General features: G+C 45.2%; 1 protein-coding gene across 2 annotated transcripts in view; it reads right to left on the reverse strand.

Moving 5' to 3' along the window:
• The window catches only part of LOC147690329 (E3 SUMO-protein ligase ZBED1-like), a 112,643-nt gene that overhangs the window by 81,164 nt on the left and 14,253 nt on the right, over window positions 1-17,226 (reverse strand). The window lies entirely within an intron of this gene.

Below are 17,226 nucleotides of genomic sequence, written 5' to 3' on the forward strand. Positions count from 1 at the left end.
TCTGTCACGGCCCGCTCGCCACGCCTACGCGGCGAGAATTCCCGCGCCTGCACTGACGTTCTGAAGAGCGGGCGGGGCCGTGACGGAACCATTCCATCACAAGCACAGCTCACCCGCGGGCCGTGACGGAGCAGTTCCGTCACGAGCACGGGACCGCCGCGCGGCCCCGCCTCCCCCTTAGCGCTGCGGCGGAATAGCCGCCGCAGCGAAGCGGTTAATTAACTGTCACTGTTTATTGGAGCTCACAATGTGTCTAAGTCTCTGGAGTGCGAAGGATTCAACTAGGTATCCTGTCAATTGCCCACTCATCATACAATGGATTCTGTAATAGAGAAAGCGTTGAGTGAATTGATCAGTTCTTTTTCGGCTTTGTATAATTTTAGTTCTTTGACTTTTCCTTCTAGAAATAGGTCCCCAAGTTATGGTGGTGTGCGTTTCATTAGCTGTTTTGGGATTTTAGACTACATAGTCGGTTGGGGTTGGAAGAGTGGGTCCATGGATTTTATTGTAATGATTAGCCGTTGGTGTCTTAATCTAGGTCATGCCTTAATAGTGCATTTCACAATATTAACTGCCGCTACTGTTCAACTTTTCTGATGTCCCGCTAAGTGGAGAAGTGTGGCTCAATGGTCAGAGCGGCAGACCCTGATGCAGAGGTCTAGCCCGGGACCAGGGTTCAATTCCCCACCTCGGCGGGTCTTGGGCTCAAAATTCCACGGACCTGATAATTCTCGCCTCGGTGCCTATTCCAATCATGGAGTCCCACTCTGCAACTCTGGGCAATAGCTTGCTTAATCTCCACAACGGCCCCCACAATGCTAAGGATGCCTGGCCTCCACCTTGGCGGTGCCCAGGAGTGTACGCCTCACAGGGAAAGCCAGGATGGGTTCCACAGCGGTATTCGTACAAGCACCTTGAGACCCTTGCGGGTGAGTAGTGCGCTATACAAGTATCAATTTACATTTATGTCTGACTCCACACTTTTAGTCATGTCAAAGATTCTGTATCCGTTCTAGTGCAAAATGTGTTTGTGTATCATAGTAACATTGTTTACGATTATAGTTTTTTATCTGTCTTAGTGCAAAGTGTGAGTGCATACCATAGTAAAATTGTGGGCAATCGAAGATGGAGCTATAAATGTTTATAAGCGTTATATGTTGTTCTTCTACTATCGTGGGCACAAGCAATAATCTACCCTGTAAATCAGCCGTTTTATGTGGCACTTGTAGCGTTGTTCCTCTTCTCACCCAGCTTATTAAGCCTCTTGAATGGGAAACATCCTTTACAACGCAACTTTTACAACGCAGTACCTTTACGACGCAACTTTTACAACGCAAACCATTACAACGCATTACGCTGGGGGGCGCTCTAGGATAGGGAATAAGTTTAATTTACTATGCAACACCTTCCCTTCTGTCCACGGGGACTGGAGTTGGAATAGTAAATTAAACTATTTACTATCCAGCACCCCAAAGCGCTATGCGTTGTAAAGGTTTTCGTTGTAAATACCGCGTTGTAAAGGCATGCGTGGTAAAAGTATGCGTTGTAACGTCATACATCCCTCTTGCATAGGAGTTGCATGATGCAAAATGGCTGGTCCTCCCAAACTGTTTGCGCTCAGTTTCCCATGTGTTGGTGCAAGGTACAACACTTGCAACAAAGTAATATCAATTTTGTGTCTCGGAATTAGGCAGCGTTAACCCTGCCTTTGCAGGGACTGTTTATCCCCAGCACATTCTAGGTAAAGATTCACAGGTCTAATATTGTCTGTGAGTTTGCCAACCATTATATGATGTATAGGCTTATAGCCGATTGCTGGTGACCAGTGGCAAATCAAGTTCTCACAGTCATTTCAGTTTATGTTTTTTCACATAATAATATTTGACATTAGAACAAAACACTCACTGACCCCTGTCCCATACTCACACTCAGAACTTGTGGTGGAATCAGTTCCACCCACCAATGATCTTAACATTATTAGCAATATACACTGCTAGGGAATTGCAGCGGCAAAAATAATATCTCCACTTAAAGTGGAAAGAGCAGGTGCCCCCTAAAGTGCAGGTATGTGCACTGCCATATTTCTTATTTTCTCTCCGCAATATGCCTTATTATAACACACTGCACCTAACATTGCTGCTTCAGTGTAACATTGCTGCTGTTGGCCATATTTGCACCCAGTTATGGCTGTGTTGTTCATTTGGTGTATTATTTACCCATCCTTACCCCAGCCTACCCATGGAATCCCCTTCATCAAAATGTCACTCTGGTACAGAACAGCAAAAAGTAAAAAAGTTTATTATACTTGCAAAAAGCTAGTTAAAATACGTATATGTTAAATATTAATATTTGTGTGTATAAACATATATATATATATATATATATATATATATATATATATATATATCTATATATATATCCATCAAACATGCGGCTGTTTGAGTGGAGGGCATGGTTGTTGGATAGCAGACCACTCACGGAGCATCACCTGGTTAGAGGGGGTGGAGTAGCTTTCCACGTTGCACCCTACATAACTGGATGTCACAGTGTGCGCGCAGCAGACACGCGCAGCAGGCGTGCCGCTGGCGCGCCGAAGGCAAGCCCATATGCGCCCGACCGGGCATAGGGGCTAGGAACCTTAGCCAATGGCGGGTGTACTCAGCAGAATCACTCCGAGCTCTACACTCAGACGATCTTACCATAAATACCAACATTCCAACTAAACTTAGCCAGTTAAACATTTTAAAAAAGAAAGGTGACAGCACTCCTAACCAATGTCCAGGAAAGTCAGTACACCAAATGTAAATGTAAATGTCAAGGTATTTGTAGAGCGCATTGCCACCAAGCGGTTTCCTGGCGCTATTACTCATACCGCTGTGGAACCCTTCCTGGCTTTCCCTGTGAAGTGTCCACTCCTGGGCACCCCCAGGGTGAAGCCAGGCATCCTAGCGCTGTTGGGGCCGGTGTGGAGGTTAAGCAAGCTATTGCCCAGAGTTGCAGCGTGGGGCCCATGATTAGAATAGGCACCGAGGCGAGAATTGTCAGGTCCGAGGAAATTGAGCCCAAGACCCGCCGAGGCGGGAATTGAACCCTTGTCCCGGGCCAGAACTCTGCATCAGGGTCTGCCACTCTAACCATTGAGCCACGCTCCTCCACTAAAGTAAAATCAACTGCCAATAAACAGACAAAACTAAAAGTGGCTACCCTCAATACTCGTTCCCTACAAAAACACCACCTTGAGGTCTTCCCCTACTTCAGGATGGCGACGTTGACATCCTGGCTCTTACGGAAACTTGGTTAGGGGAAACATCTACCCCTGACATCATCTCTGCCCTACCGGGAGACTATGACGTCCTATGGCATAACCGTAGCGGAAACACGAGGGGGGGGGGGCATTTTCTTCGAAAAACAGCTAACAGTCACTAAAATACTAGCAAAAAATAGTGACAACTCTGACCTTCTCGGGGTAAAAATCTCCTTCACTAACCACTGTCTTGCACTTCTGGGGGTATATCGTCCCCCGAGGTCAACCCCACTGCTTAACGACCTCTTTCTCAAAATAATCTCTGATCTCTGCACATGATACAAAAATGAACTGGTAGCCGGGTACTTTAACTACCACTGGTACTTATCACCCAAAGACTCTGTTGCCCACCAACTGGAGTCATTTATGAACGCGCTAGATCGCCATCAAATGGTCGAAGGCCCCACACACAATAAAGGTCACACTCTAGACCTCGTATAGACTTCTCAACCCCGGTCCAGCCTTATAGATATCAGTCCTTGTGTGTGGTCCGACCACTATCTTATCAGCTGCTGGATACCAACAGACACCCACTGCCCAAACCCCCTCCCAAATGGAAAATGGTACGAAAATGGAACTTAATTGAACCTACAATGCTAGTGAAAACCCTCCTCAGGTCTCCGCCCCCCAAGGCTGAAAAGGGTAACTTAGATCAAGAATGCGAAACCCTCACAAACAGTCTACGGGCAGCTATAGACCATGTTGCACCTGAAAAAAGGGAAAGGATCAAAGATAAGGGAAAAGGGGCACCCTGGTTTAATAAATCAATAAGAGAAACAAAGACAAAGCTCCGCCACACTGAGAGGCAATGGCGTAAAACTAACGACCCAGCGGAGCGAGAAATCTATAAGACCCAGCTCAATCTATACAAAAAACGCATCACTGCCACCAAAGCTGAATACTATGAGACTAGAATCACTACAGCGGCTAACAGACAGAAAGAGACCTTCAGAATATTGAAGGAACTCAGCCAAAAGGCAGAGCAGAAACCAGAGGATGACAGCATTGACTGCAACACATTCCAAACTTTCTTCCTGCAGAAAGTGAGAGCTATCCTCTCTGACATTGATAATATCTCGTTTAACTATAGCCCCGCTCACCTGCCTCAGGAACCCCCTCAGATCATAAGCTTACTAGCTTCCCCACACTGGACCCTGTTTCCCTCCTTCGAATTAGGACTCGAATTAAAGCAGGCTCCCCCGCAGACCCCTGCCCCCCCAAATTTTTTACAATGGCACTCCCTGGCTTGTAAAGCCATTTCATCTCCATGCTCAACCACTCTCTGGAGTCCAGATATATGCCATCCAACCTAAAAGAAGCTAGAGTCATACCCCTTTGAAGAAATCTGGGGCAGACGCGGCCAATCTTAAAAACTATAGGCCCATATCCCAGCTACCCTTCCTCGCAAAAGTCATGGAGCAACATGTCCTCAAACCGCTCTCATCCTTCCCGGAGGACAATCAACTCTTCCTCGCTCGCCAAGCAGGCTTCAGAGCACACAACAGCACTGAACTGGTCATGTTGTATGTACTTGACGAGCATAGAACCATGGCTGACAGTAAAAAGCCCAGTGCCCTGATCTTATTGGACTTATCAGCGGCGTTTGATACTGTCAGTCATGAGAAACTATTGACCAGACTTTCAACCTTGGGCATCAGTGGTCGAGCGCACCAATGGCTCAAATCCTTTCTATCTGGCCGATCCAGCAGGGTGAGCAGACATCAGACAAAGGGTTGCTTAGTTGCGGCATCCCTCAAGGCTCCGCTTTGTCTCCTCTACTTTTTAATATATACCTGCAACCACTGATAGTAGCCTGAGCTAGCATGGACTGTAAAATAGTCAACTATGCTGATGACACTCAACTCCTCCTCAGCATAGACAACACCCCCCTTGCCCAGGCCCATGTCCAAAATGTGCTCAGAATTACAGTGAGTTGGATGTCAGCAAACTCACTGAAAATCAATCCGGACAAAACAGAGGTCTTGGTCATCCCCTCTATTAACTCTCCCTGGAATGATCACTTCTGGCCCCAGGAGCTAGGCCCTACCCCTACCCCCGTGCCGGTCGTGAAGATTCTTGGTTGAAAAATCGATTCTGAGCTCTCATTGGCCAATCAAGTCACCTCGGTGGTCGCTACATGCACCGGTCTGATCAGACAAATGCGGAAACTCGCCCCCCTTTTGCTACCACCTCACTACAAATGCTAGTTTCGGCCACCATCGTCTCAAGGCTAGACTACGGCAACGCCTTATACATGGGCCTCCCTCAGAAACTAGCTAACAGACTCCAGGTGGTTCTGAATGATGCAGCAAGGCTGGTCTTCAGGCTTCCTAGAAGATCCCATGCCACCCCGTTGCTACACAAACTACATTGGCTCCCTATTAGGCAGAGAGCAAAGTTTAAGGGCCTCTGCATCATCCATAAATCAATCTATGGCCTTGCCCCAACTTACATAAAGGAACGCCTGGAGGCCTATGTGCCTGGCCGCACACTATGGTCTTCCAAGGTCTGTCGTCTATCCTGCCCTCGGTATAAGCTTACATCAAAAGGAGGCAGAGCCTTTTCTGTCTTAGCCCCCCAGCTTTGGAACGAGCTACCCAAGCGTCTCCGTAAGGAACCTTCCCTGCTTCGTTTCAGGAAACAGCTCAAAACTATCATGTTCAGAGAATCACTTAGCACAGCCTAACTTACGCTCGACCCTGTGTTGTCTAGCTGCCCACCTTCTCCCTCCCTAGCTCTGAGAGACCTGTTGGTGATTCAGCGCTATACAAACATCAATTAGCATAACATACTTTGAGCACCGGAGCCCCCAACCCTTCAGGACAGCCTCTTTAAATAATGGGCACGAAGAAGCCCATCAATTCACTGCTGTGACACAAAACACAGAGGCCCATTTCCGGAGTCAACCCATTTTAATCAAAGGTTTAAGCAGCACCACATGCTTCCTTTCTCCCTACGCGTTTCGGCGCTCTGCCTTGGTCACGGGAGGAAACAGTTGGCCAAGTACATACGTGCATGCATTTATTAGTCCTGGGTCACATGATCTGTGTGCCATAAATCTCCCACAATGCATCTTAAAGTTCAAATAAACGGAGGTATTATGAAAGTTCTCATTTTGTTGGCATGAATCTTGTTATGCTTTCTTTTACTTTAAAATGCATTCATGTGAAATAAAATCCCAATGGAGCACAGTCATAGAGTTCTTACTTCCAGCATAATGCGTGATTATTCTGGTTCCCTTGACAAATGTTTTTCCTCAGGAACGATTGGTGCAGAAAATCTTTCTCACCAAATCCCTTCCAAGCTGCTGCTGTTTTCGCTATATTAGCATCTCTTTGTAGGCAAGTTAGCAGCGAGTGGGTCATGCTCCTGTATTAAATCCATCAAACATCCTTTGAGCATTGGAGCCCCCAACCCTTCAGGGCAGCCTCTTTCAACAATAGGCACGAAGAAGCCCATCAATTCACTGCTGTGACACAAAATATAGAGGCCCATTTCTGGAGTCAACCCATTTTAATCAAAGGTTTAAGCAGCACCACATGCTTAATTTCTCCCTACGCATTTCGGCACTCTGCCTTGGTCACAGAAGGAAACAGTTGGCCAAGTGCATACGTGCATGCATTTATTAATCCTGGGTCACATGATCTGTGTGCAATACAGCTCCCACAATGCATCTTAAAGTCAAGAGTGATGTCATTTGAGATGCCATCAGTGATGTCACTGACCATGTCATGAGTGATGTAATATGTGACATCATCAGCAATGCATTGCGGGCACGAGAGTTATAGTTAGCTCAACTAACTATAACAGGCGACTTTCTCTGGTTTTATATGAGTCAAATGTTCAACTAACTATAACGTCCCTGAAACCTATAGTTTTCTTAGTGAATTTCTAAGGTTTTTGAAATGCTACTTCCTAACTATAACGTCTGTAAAACCGTTGGTTTTTTCAGTGAATTTCAAAGGGTTTTTAAATGTTAATTTCATATTTTAATGTCCATAAAACCTATATTTTTTCTATTTTCTTTTAACATTTTAGAACTCTATTATACTTATTTTTTTAACTTTAAAAATTATGTAATGTTTTATATCTTCCCCCAAAAATATGTATTTTTTTTTAACTGCACTCCCATACTGGTAGCGTAGCAAGCTCCATCACCAAGCAAATCCGATCCACCATATTGCTAAACTCGTAAATGATGCGCATTTCCTATCCGAGGAGTTCGTGGCACCGCGTCCTGCATAACATCACATGCGCATGAAGTCGCCCCATCTGCTATTTTGATATCCGACGTGTACGCAGTACCAAGCCACACGTTACGTCATGTACATACGGGGTCGTGCCCGCTGCGCGTTGCGTATGAGAGTACACGCAGCCAGGCCCTGTGTTACGTCACAGACGATCAGTGTCGCACCGGGTATGCCATTCCCTCCGTTTTTTTTTGTCTCAAAAGTATATCTAAATAACTTTAAACAGTATATGAGAGCAAGCGATAATCTAAAATATTTTAAACATTTATATATTTCTAACTGTAATAAACTTATATTATAATAAAAAATTGTAGTCAAAATCGCGTCGGGTGCTGCCTTCCTTGCTCGCTCGGTGCGCGGTTGCCATGAGACCTTGAAAAAAGCATTTGATTGCTTCATAACATTTCCCATAGTAACAGTTGGATGACCCCACCCATTTTAGTCATTCTCTCTACAGCGTTTGATGAGACACACCTCTTCTGCTTAGAAAGCTTTTTTGAAAAGTTTTTTCCTGTATACACATATCTTATGCTACACACAACATGCAACAATCATCTTGATCAATATTCATGGTCTGTACATTAGCCTGCCACGTGGGATGGCCATGTATCTCAAACATTACATCAAAAACCAAATGTGTGTTACACAATGCCCCTGGTGTGTGTGTGTGCACATTAATTTGCTCCCTTTCGGCCTGGGTATTGGTAGCTCTAAAAAGTATCATTAGCCATGGGCAGAGTGCACATCCTAGATAACATGTGACAAACAGTAAACAGCATTGTGTAGATTTCTTTTGCTGTACGCTCTATTGTCAGGCTCTACCAATATAGTAGTGTGTCATATGTGAGACTTTCAGATTCACGTTTGACTTGCATTGCTAGACTGAAATGAGTGTTATCACTGTGTGTGACGTAGCCTCACTGCTGATCCTCCCTCCATCTGAGCACATTCACATGTGTACGCTTCAGATAGCAACACTTTCAATAATACTGCACACCATTGATATGCTGTCTGTGCATATCCACAACCTTGACGACGGCATGTGATGTTGTCCATTCAATCTTTTCGAACAGCATTTCATTAGCGATAGTTGCCGCCCTCCCGACATATGCTACATTAATGTAAATTGAACATGCTGCGACATCAAACACTACAAAAGAAACACACATAAGTACACTTCCTGGCCAGGCAGGAACTGAACAACGCCCAGGTCCCCGGAATAATCATTCACACCCCTACGCTGGCCTGGCGTACGCAGGCCCAGTCCACTTTACGTACGTATAAATAGGATAACAACGACGCCACATGTCCCACTTGTTCCACACTGCCTCAGATGATATGGCTGCATCCACCTCGCATACCACAATGTGCAATTAAAAAAAAGGGATCCATGAGGTGTACACCACCCTGGCAAAAAACACTGGTTCTAAATTGTGAACCCTACTGCCCGTCGTCTTTCCAAAGGAATCCATGAGGTTTATACCATCCTGCATTCAAAACTACATCTGAATTGTGAGCACTGCTGCCCGTACTGTTTGCACACACAACGACAGCAGGTGAGCAGTGGGGCCTGGGTGCACAGAGGCTCCAATTCAGCGCAGTGCGGCGGGAGGGGTGGGGTGCATCAGCCTGGCTGTGCAGGTGCCAACAAGCAATGTTTGAAATCTGACCTGATACAGTCTCATCTCTGTCTCATTTTAAAGACCTGCTGCACTGTACTGTAGGCTTGAGCCAGCAGGCAGCTCTGCCCTACAGACTCGTGTTGAGCGCGGCGCTGCGGGAGGGGTGGGGTGCATCAGCTTGAATGGGCACGTACGAATAAGCGATGTTGCTGTGCGTAATGATGTGATCTCTGACCTCATTCAGTCACATCTCTGTCTCTTTTTAAGGACCTGCTAGACCGTACTGTAGGCCTCAACCAGCGGGCATCGCTGCCCTACAGACACTTGTTGAGCGCAGTGCTGCAGGAGGGGTGGGGTGGGGGCATCAGCCTGAGTGCGCAGGTGTGAACAAGCGATGTTGCCGTGGGTAATGATGTGATCTCTGACCTGATTCAGTCTCATCTCTGTCTCTTTTTAAAGACCTGTTGGACCTTACTGTAGGCCAGAGCCAGCGGGCAGGGCTGCTCTGCAGACACGTGGCGTTGGCTTCTAGGGCACTGTAGTGAGCTCATCACTAAGTATACATGCACACAGCCTTCCGCCACTGCATGACACGCGCACATTATGCTTCTACCATGTGCACTGTTCCTTTGTATGTCAACTTTGGTATAACATATTATTCTTTAACCTTGTGTATTCTTGTGCACTCCAACTTTTCTTTGAACCACGATTACCACTAACAGTTGGTAGATCGTACTTCAAAAATGAAGAATGCACTAAACTGCTGTTTTCTATTAAGCTTGAAATAAACCTTCATTTACCTCCAGGCGTTTCCGCCATTAAATTATTTCTCCCTTTTTAGACACTGAATTCATTCAGCCAAAATGGGCGGTGCGGGTGCACACCCCATGATGATGCCCTGGGCATTCTGACACCTTCCATTGTGGTATCAAGACACAGTCCCAGGCCGGAGACCTGCTCTCTCACCCTACAAACGTACCCAGGTATCAGAGCTTGCACCAACACATCGTTGGACACACCGATGGTGGCAGGTGAGCAGTGAAGCCTCGGTGCGCAGGACCTACAATTGAGCACAGTGCGGGGGAAGGGGCTGGGGTGCAGCACCCTGGGTGCACAGTTGCAGGCAAGCGATTTTCCCATACCTAATAATGTAATCTCTGGCCTCATTCATATGTTTCTTTTTGAGGACTTGCTGGACCACCACACTCTCTCGCGGACCCCAGCGTCCTACACAAACGGGTGACAAGATGGTAAAAACAGAGGGCTGGGTGCAGTAGCCCGACGCTCTGTCTCCTCCTCCCTCTGTTCTATTGACTCTCCCTCCACTTCTCCCTCTCCCCCCCATACTCACTATCTTCCTTTCATTCGGACTACCTTTCTTTACCTCTTCCACATGGCACACATACTTATGTTTCATTTTTGGCTTGCAGGTTTTGTACGCTGCTTCCACAGGAGTCCAACCCATGCGTTTTATGTTATATTGTTGTTTGTTCTAATAAACTTACGTTTCCATTTATTTGTATTTTATTAAAGGTTTTTTTTTTCAATAAATAACTGAGTGTATAGGTCTTCTTTTTCTGACAACACTTGTCTATAGTTTTTGTGAAAAACGTCTGTTTATAGAAGCTTATGAGGGAAAACATTTGTAATTTTGCTGTGCACCTACCAAACATAATCCAACTGACTATTACACAAAGGAAGCCTGGGTAATTCTACAACTGCAAGGGTTCTATGAGTGTATCACTTTATAACACAATGAGAACTGTCTGTGTGATTACAAAACCAATAAGGCACTGCCTAGGACCACCGAGGCTTATGGGACTGCCGAGGCCCACCCTGCATATTTAAGTAAAGCCCCGGAGGGTGGCGTTCCCCGGACTTCAGTTGGCCTCGAACCCCCGAACAATTAGTAAACAATGCCCGGGAAAGTGGCGGTCCCCTAGGCTGCGAAACGTCTCTGCGCCCTCCCGCGCCTAATTTACATGTGACATTAGGATCCCTAGTCCTACAGAGACCCTGCAATATAATAATAGGATTGGCCACGGAACATTACCCATCAGGGGCCTCATCTCAATGAACGAGTGAGACCCAGCTTTTTTTTCCCTCCATTTTTACCATTGGGGTCTGCTCTATTAAAACGATATGAGTTTTTCCTCCTCTCGCTTCAACTAGTCAAACAAGGATTTGCTATCACAGGGTGGAAGCCATGCACCCGCCCTCTAATAGCATACCCTTTACCCTTTTGGGTATAAAGGGGCCCCTCTTTCTTTGATAGATTTGAGCACAGGCTGTTGGGTTGAAGAGGTCACATTTCCTTTTTGGTAAGGTGTATCTTACACCAGAGCTGTCGGTATTGATATGGACAACTTTAAAAACGTTTCGTTTTTCTGAAGACCAATTCAACAAGCTCATTAATCAGGGACCCCAGAGTGGACCTGTTAATTTAAAGAATCAAACCAATCATGAACAATTGCTTAAACTGTACAACTTGAAGAAAAAACGTATTCGCACTGAATTACACGCAGAGTTTCTTATTGACTATTTAAAAGCAGGTGTTATACCGATTGGGCTTCAAATTAGAAACAAGCCAGGGCTGTTTGTGGAACATAAGAAATTCATAGAAGCATGGTCCCATATAGCCAACCGATGTAGCAGAGATTGGCTTATCCTTATCATCGAGAGGTCATAATAATAGAAAATAAAGCAATCGAAGAACTGGAAGCAAAAATTAAAGATACTACTGTGGTGGATGAAATTAAAAAGAGATTAGATGAGAGGACACAGGAAACAGAGAGCTATAGGGAATATCTAACCAATAACAAAACTACTAAATTTAGGAAAGATCTAGAAAAATTCAGTGCTGAGAGAGTATCCCCCTATTTAGGAAAAGATTATTATAGCACAAAAGGGGAACAGGGATGGGACAAATCTAGATACCAAAAGCCTATTTATTCCAGAGGGGGGAATAAGAGAATTACTTTCTCTGACACCTCCTGCTCAAGTGGTGATGAGGAGGATCACCCACCTGAAAATAGAAACCATATGGGGATTCATAAAACACTTTTTAGGGCAGCGCCAGAAGCGAGAACTGCGAGACCAGGGGAACTTCAGGAACTCCAATCGAGTAGAACCAGCCAGGAACTACCCTCCCCAGGAATATTTAAAAATAAGAAATAGCGGATATTGGCAGTAGAGAAAATCCCCATTATTAATCTCGCAAGTAAAGTTTTAACAGTTGCTGAAACTGAAGTTTTGGAAAGGGGTTTGTACCAGCAGTAACTACTAATACATTTGAGTTTGATAAAGATTTAAAATAGTTTTTTCAGAAAAATCAGATTAAAGGATTTCTTTGAAGGTAGAGAGACCCGATCCAGTGCTAATATCACAGGCTTTCGAGGCAATTCTTCCTTTACTCCCTCTTTAGGACAAGTGAGCAGTAATATTGCTACTTTTGAAAAGACGGTTGAAATAGAGATCAAGGATCTATTTGAACGTCCACACAAAATTAATCACAATCTTTCTGCTGAACATAAAAAGGCCCTTAGAGAACTTAAAGAAGATGCCAAGATTATCATTGAACCTGCAGATAAAGGCGGTGGGGTTGTCATTTTAGATCAGAGTGAATATGATAACAAAATGATGAGCTTATTGAATGTCAGGGAACATTACAAGCAGGTGTCTCATGTTAAGAACACCCAACTGAAAAAAGAAGTGTATGAGATGTTGGACAGGGCCTTGTCAGATGAGTGCATTAGCGAGGAAGAACATCATTTCTCTATAATTTAGATCCCTTCACGCCGGCAACCAATGGATTGCCCAAAATCCATAAAAGTGTCAAACAACCTCCATTGATAAAATAGCTGACATTAAGAACTCCATCCCTCCCCTCCCTTTCGTAGGTCCTCTGGACGCATCTCCCATTAACCATCTGTCCCTGACACACTTCCCTGCCCTCAACCCTGACACACTGGCATCAAGTCAGGTTCCCCCAATGACTGTTGCCCCCCCTCTGTTCTCCGGGACGTCTGCCTCACTCTACCGGACTGCATATTGCCTTTGCTGAATGCCTCCCTTGGCACTGGTACGGTCCCCGGCTCCTTTAAGGAGGCTGTCCTAGTACCCCTGCTGAAGAAACCTGGAGCTGATCCTGCAAATCTCTCCAATTATCGCCCCATTTCACTCCTGCCCTATCTGTCTAAACTCCTCGAGGCCCATGTCACCAACTGCCTCTCTCATTTCATAGAGAGCTCTAGCTATCTTGAACCTAATCAAGCTGGCTTCAGGCCGGCCCATTCCACCGAGGCCATCATCCTGAAAGTTTTGGACATTCTGGGGGGGAACGCTGACAAGGGGATACATCAGGCACTTGTGCTACTGGGTCTGTCGGCTGCTTTCGACATGGTGGACCACAACATTCTCCTCCACCGTGTTGAGCAGGCCGGCATCCAGGGTCCTGCCCTCGAGTGGATTGAGTCCTTTCTCTCGGGCAGAGCACAAACAGTTCGCCATGGTCCCTTTAAGGCAACCAAAGTACCCTCAATTTGTAGAGTCCCCCAGGGCTCCTCCCTCTCTCCCCTGTTATTTAACTTATATCTTCGGACACTGATTCACTCACTAAAGAGATGGGACATCGTAGTGTTCAACTATGCAGATGACTTACAGATCATCTTCCCTCTCAATTCACCTGATGCTGCAAATAGCTTTCAAACTGCTATGCTCCACATACAGCAGTGGATGAACCATAACCAGCTAAAGCTTAACCCTGGGAAAACGGAGCACATCCTACCAGGAAACAGCCCTGCACATTGGGGCCCCCAGTTCTGGCCCAGGGAGCTAGGACCCCCCCCCCGCCCCAGCCAGTTCGGCAAAGAGCCTTGGGGTGATCATCGATGCGGAGCTCTCCCTTAAGGCCCAGGTAGGGGCTTTGATTTCCTCCAGCATGTTCCAGCTGCGCAAAATCCACAAGATTGCCCACTTTCTCCCGCACGAGGCCCTGGTACAGGTTGTGATCTCCTTGGTGCTTTCCCGCCTCAACTTCTCGAACTCCCTATACTTTGGACTTCCACAATCACTTCTTCGCCGCCTCCAAATTGTACAAAATCAGGCAGCCAGACTCATTCATAAAACCCAAAAGTGGCAATCTGCTAAACCTCTCCTGCATAAATTGCACTGGTTACCGATTGAACAAAGGGCAGCCTTCAAGATCGGCTGTCTGACGTTCAAAGCTCTCTATGGAACCTGCCCTAACTTTCTTAAAACCCTAATTGCGGAGCACCGCCCGGCGTTTAATCTGCCGTCTGCTCACCTCCACCTGCTGGTCGCCCCCACAATAAAACTCAAAAAGTTTGGCGGTCGAAGGTTTGCCCATTTGGCCCCCAAATTGTGGAATCCCCTCCCTCTGTCAGTCAAATCAACTTGCTCCCTACTGAACTTTAGGAAGCTCCTCAAAACCAGGCTCTTCACTCAAGCCGGTTAGACTGCCTCTCTGCAATCTCTGCACCCCTCAGCGCCAGGAAACTTATGGTGTCAGTGCGCTCTACAAATTTCCCTTAACATAACATATGCGTCTAATTGTCAGCAGTATAGGTTCTATTTTAGAACCCCTCAGTAAATACGCTGACTTCTTTGTAAAGCCAATTGTTGCCAAACAAAAATCTTATTTGAGAGATTCAGCACATGCTATCACGACTTTTGAGGGTGTTGGCTTCAATGGGGTGACCCAGCTTTTGGTCACCCTTGACATTGAAGCCCTCTACACCAATATTCCACAAGACAATACCATTAGAACAGTCGAAACCATGCTTCAAACAGAGGACCTCGGAGGAGGGAACCTAGGGTTTATCATGAGCTGTGTCAGCATGGTGTTGAAGAATAACTTTTTTCTCTATAAGAAGGACCTCTACCATCAAGTGAAGGGGATCAGCATGGGCGCAACTTGCGTCCTAAGTCTGGCCTGTTTATATGTGAGCAATTTTGAAATAATGCATGTGTTCAATGAACTGGCATCGTAAAATATTAGTCACTGGTACCGCTTCATAGACAATATCATCTTTATCTGGAGCGGTGCAAGCGAACTATTGGAGGAGTTCATTGCCTGTCTTAACTTAGGGGACTCCAACTTAAAATTTACCTCTAATTTGAGCAGTATCCATGTTAATTTTCTGGATATTTGCAACAAGAATGTTGACAATGTTCTGGCTGTTGAATTATACGGTAAACCAACAGACCGAAATACTCTTCTATATTATCAGAGCCATCACCCGAAGTCGGAGAAACATAATATCCCGTTTGGGGAATTTCTGCGACTTCGGAGAAATTGTACTTCATTGGAAGACTTTTATATTCATTCAGACAAATTTAAGAAAAAACTAGAGGACAGGCGATACCCTAAAAAACTGATAAAAAACTCCTTTAACACCTTGGCTGCTAGGGGTTTTCCCCTCCTGTGCTGGCCCTTGGTGAATTCCCATTGTTCATGACGAGCTCAGCTCGTCATGAGCACAGCTCAACCGTGCCTCATGACGAGCTGAGCTCGTCATGAGCAGCAAAGGGGTTAAAAGAGCCAGGTTCTATAATAGAGAGGTAATGCTTGATATAAATAAGAAAAGACAAGAGAACAAGAATACAGATATAATAGTTTTTGTGAGTAAATTCTCAAATGTGGGCAATCAGATAAAAAACATCATCAATAGAAACTGGAAGATTATCAATGATGATAGGGAAGAACACATTGAGAAACCTTTGTTCGCCTTCAGACGCAACACTAACCTTCAAAATTCTTTAGTCCATACCTACCCTGACAAAGAAGATTATTTCCAAAGCACCATGTTCCAAACGGGAGCAATAGGGAACAACAAATGTGGAAATTGTTCGGTGTGCAAACAATGTCTAGTAGATAAGTCGATTGAGTATAGGGGTATCACCTATCCCTCAAAAGAACTGACCAACTGTAGAACGAAAAATTTGATTTACTTCCTGGTTTGCCCATGCGGTTTAGGCTATGTGGGTGAAACAGGACACGAGTTACTCTACAGATTGACCGAGCACAAGTCGGCAATCCGCACCCTAAAAGAGAATGCACCCCTCACTGCACATTTCTCCCAAAAGAACCACAAATGTGAAAAATGTAAGTGGTTCATTTTGTACAAGATCAAAATGAATAGATGTGGCGGAAACACGGACAAGATTAGGAAAATGAGGGAACAATGGTTCATATGTAAAATGGACACGATTAACAAAGGCCTCAATACAAGGGAGGACTGGATGTCGTTTATTACTTAGGCGGATGCCCAAGTTGGGAATTACTATGTTTTCTCTGAGCTGTATAACTTCATAGGTTTTCCGCTCTCTTCTTAACCTAGGTAGGTGGTTTAGATGAAAATAGGGTTGATAGAGGCTGAGACAAATAGACTATACGATACATAGCCAATATGATAGCACCATATAGTCCTAGGGTTGAACATAGGCAATTCCAATATAACCCATATGTACCCTTTTATTTAACCATAGGACATAGTTGTAATTCTCTAGAGCTATTTAAACATAGGATCGAGTAGGGCCACTAAATTGGCAGCTTTTGAGCCCATTAGCACAGATTAAGATACATCTCTGTGCTAACGCTTTAAATACGCCCATCAATGACCACAGCGTGCGCCATAAATTATTATTAATGAATGTTGACATATAGACATTCGTTATGGTAACTCCAACGTTTTGGGCACATATTATGAATCGGAAACGGAGCGTCTGGGTCATCTAAAGATGGCGCTTGTTTTGGGGCGTGATTATCGTACAGGAAATACTATAAGCCGCAAATGACCCCCAGAAGTATTTATCCATTCAACCCAGAAGTCTGCATTCATTCAAATGGTATCCCGCGATTCGTAGCGCATACACATATACACAGGATTGTTCGCAAGTGTTTACCATTATCGAAACCAGTATATAAACATCCCGGCTCGCGGGCAGGCACTGAAATGCTGTCTAATTGTTGAGGAAGGAACGCACACAGGAGCACTTACAAGTTGAAGTAAGTAAGGCAAGGACTGCA

The sequence above is a fragment of the Lissotriton vulgaris genome, chromosome 9 (genome assembly GCF_964263255.1).
Source record: "Lissotriton vulgaris chromosome 9, aLisVul1.2, whole genome shotgun sequence".
NCBI lineage: Eukaryota > Metazoa > Chordata > Amphibia > Caudata > Salamandridae > Lissotriton > Lissotriton vulgaris.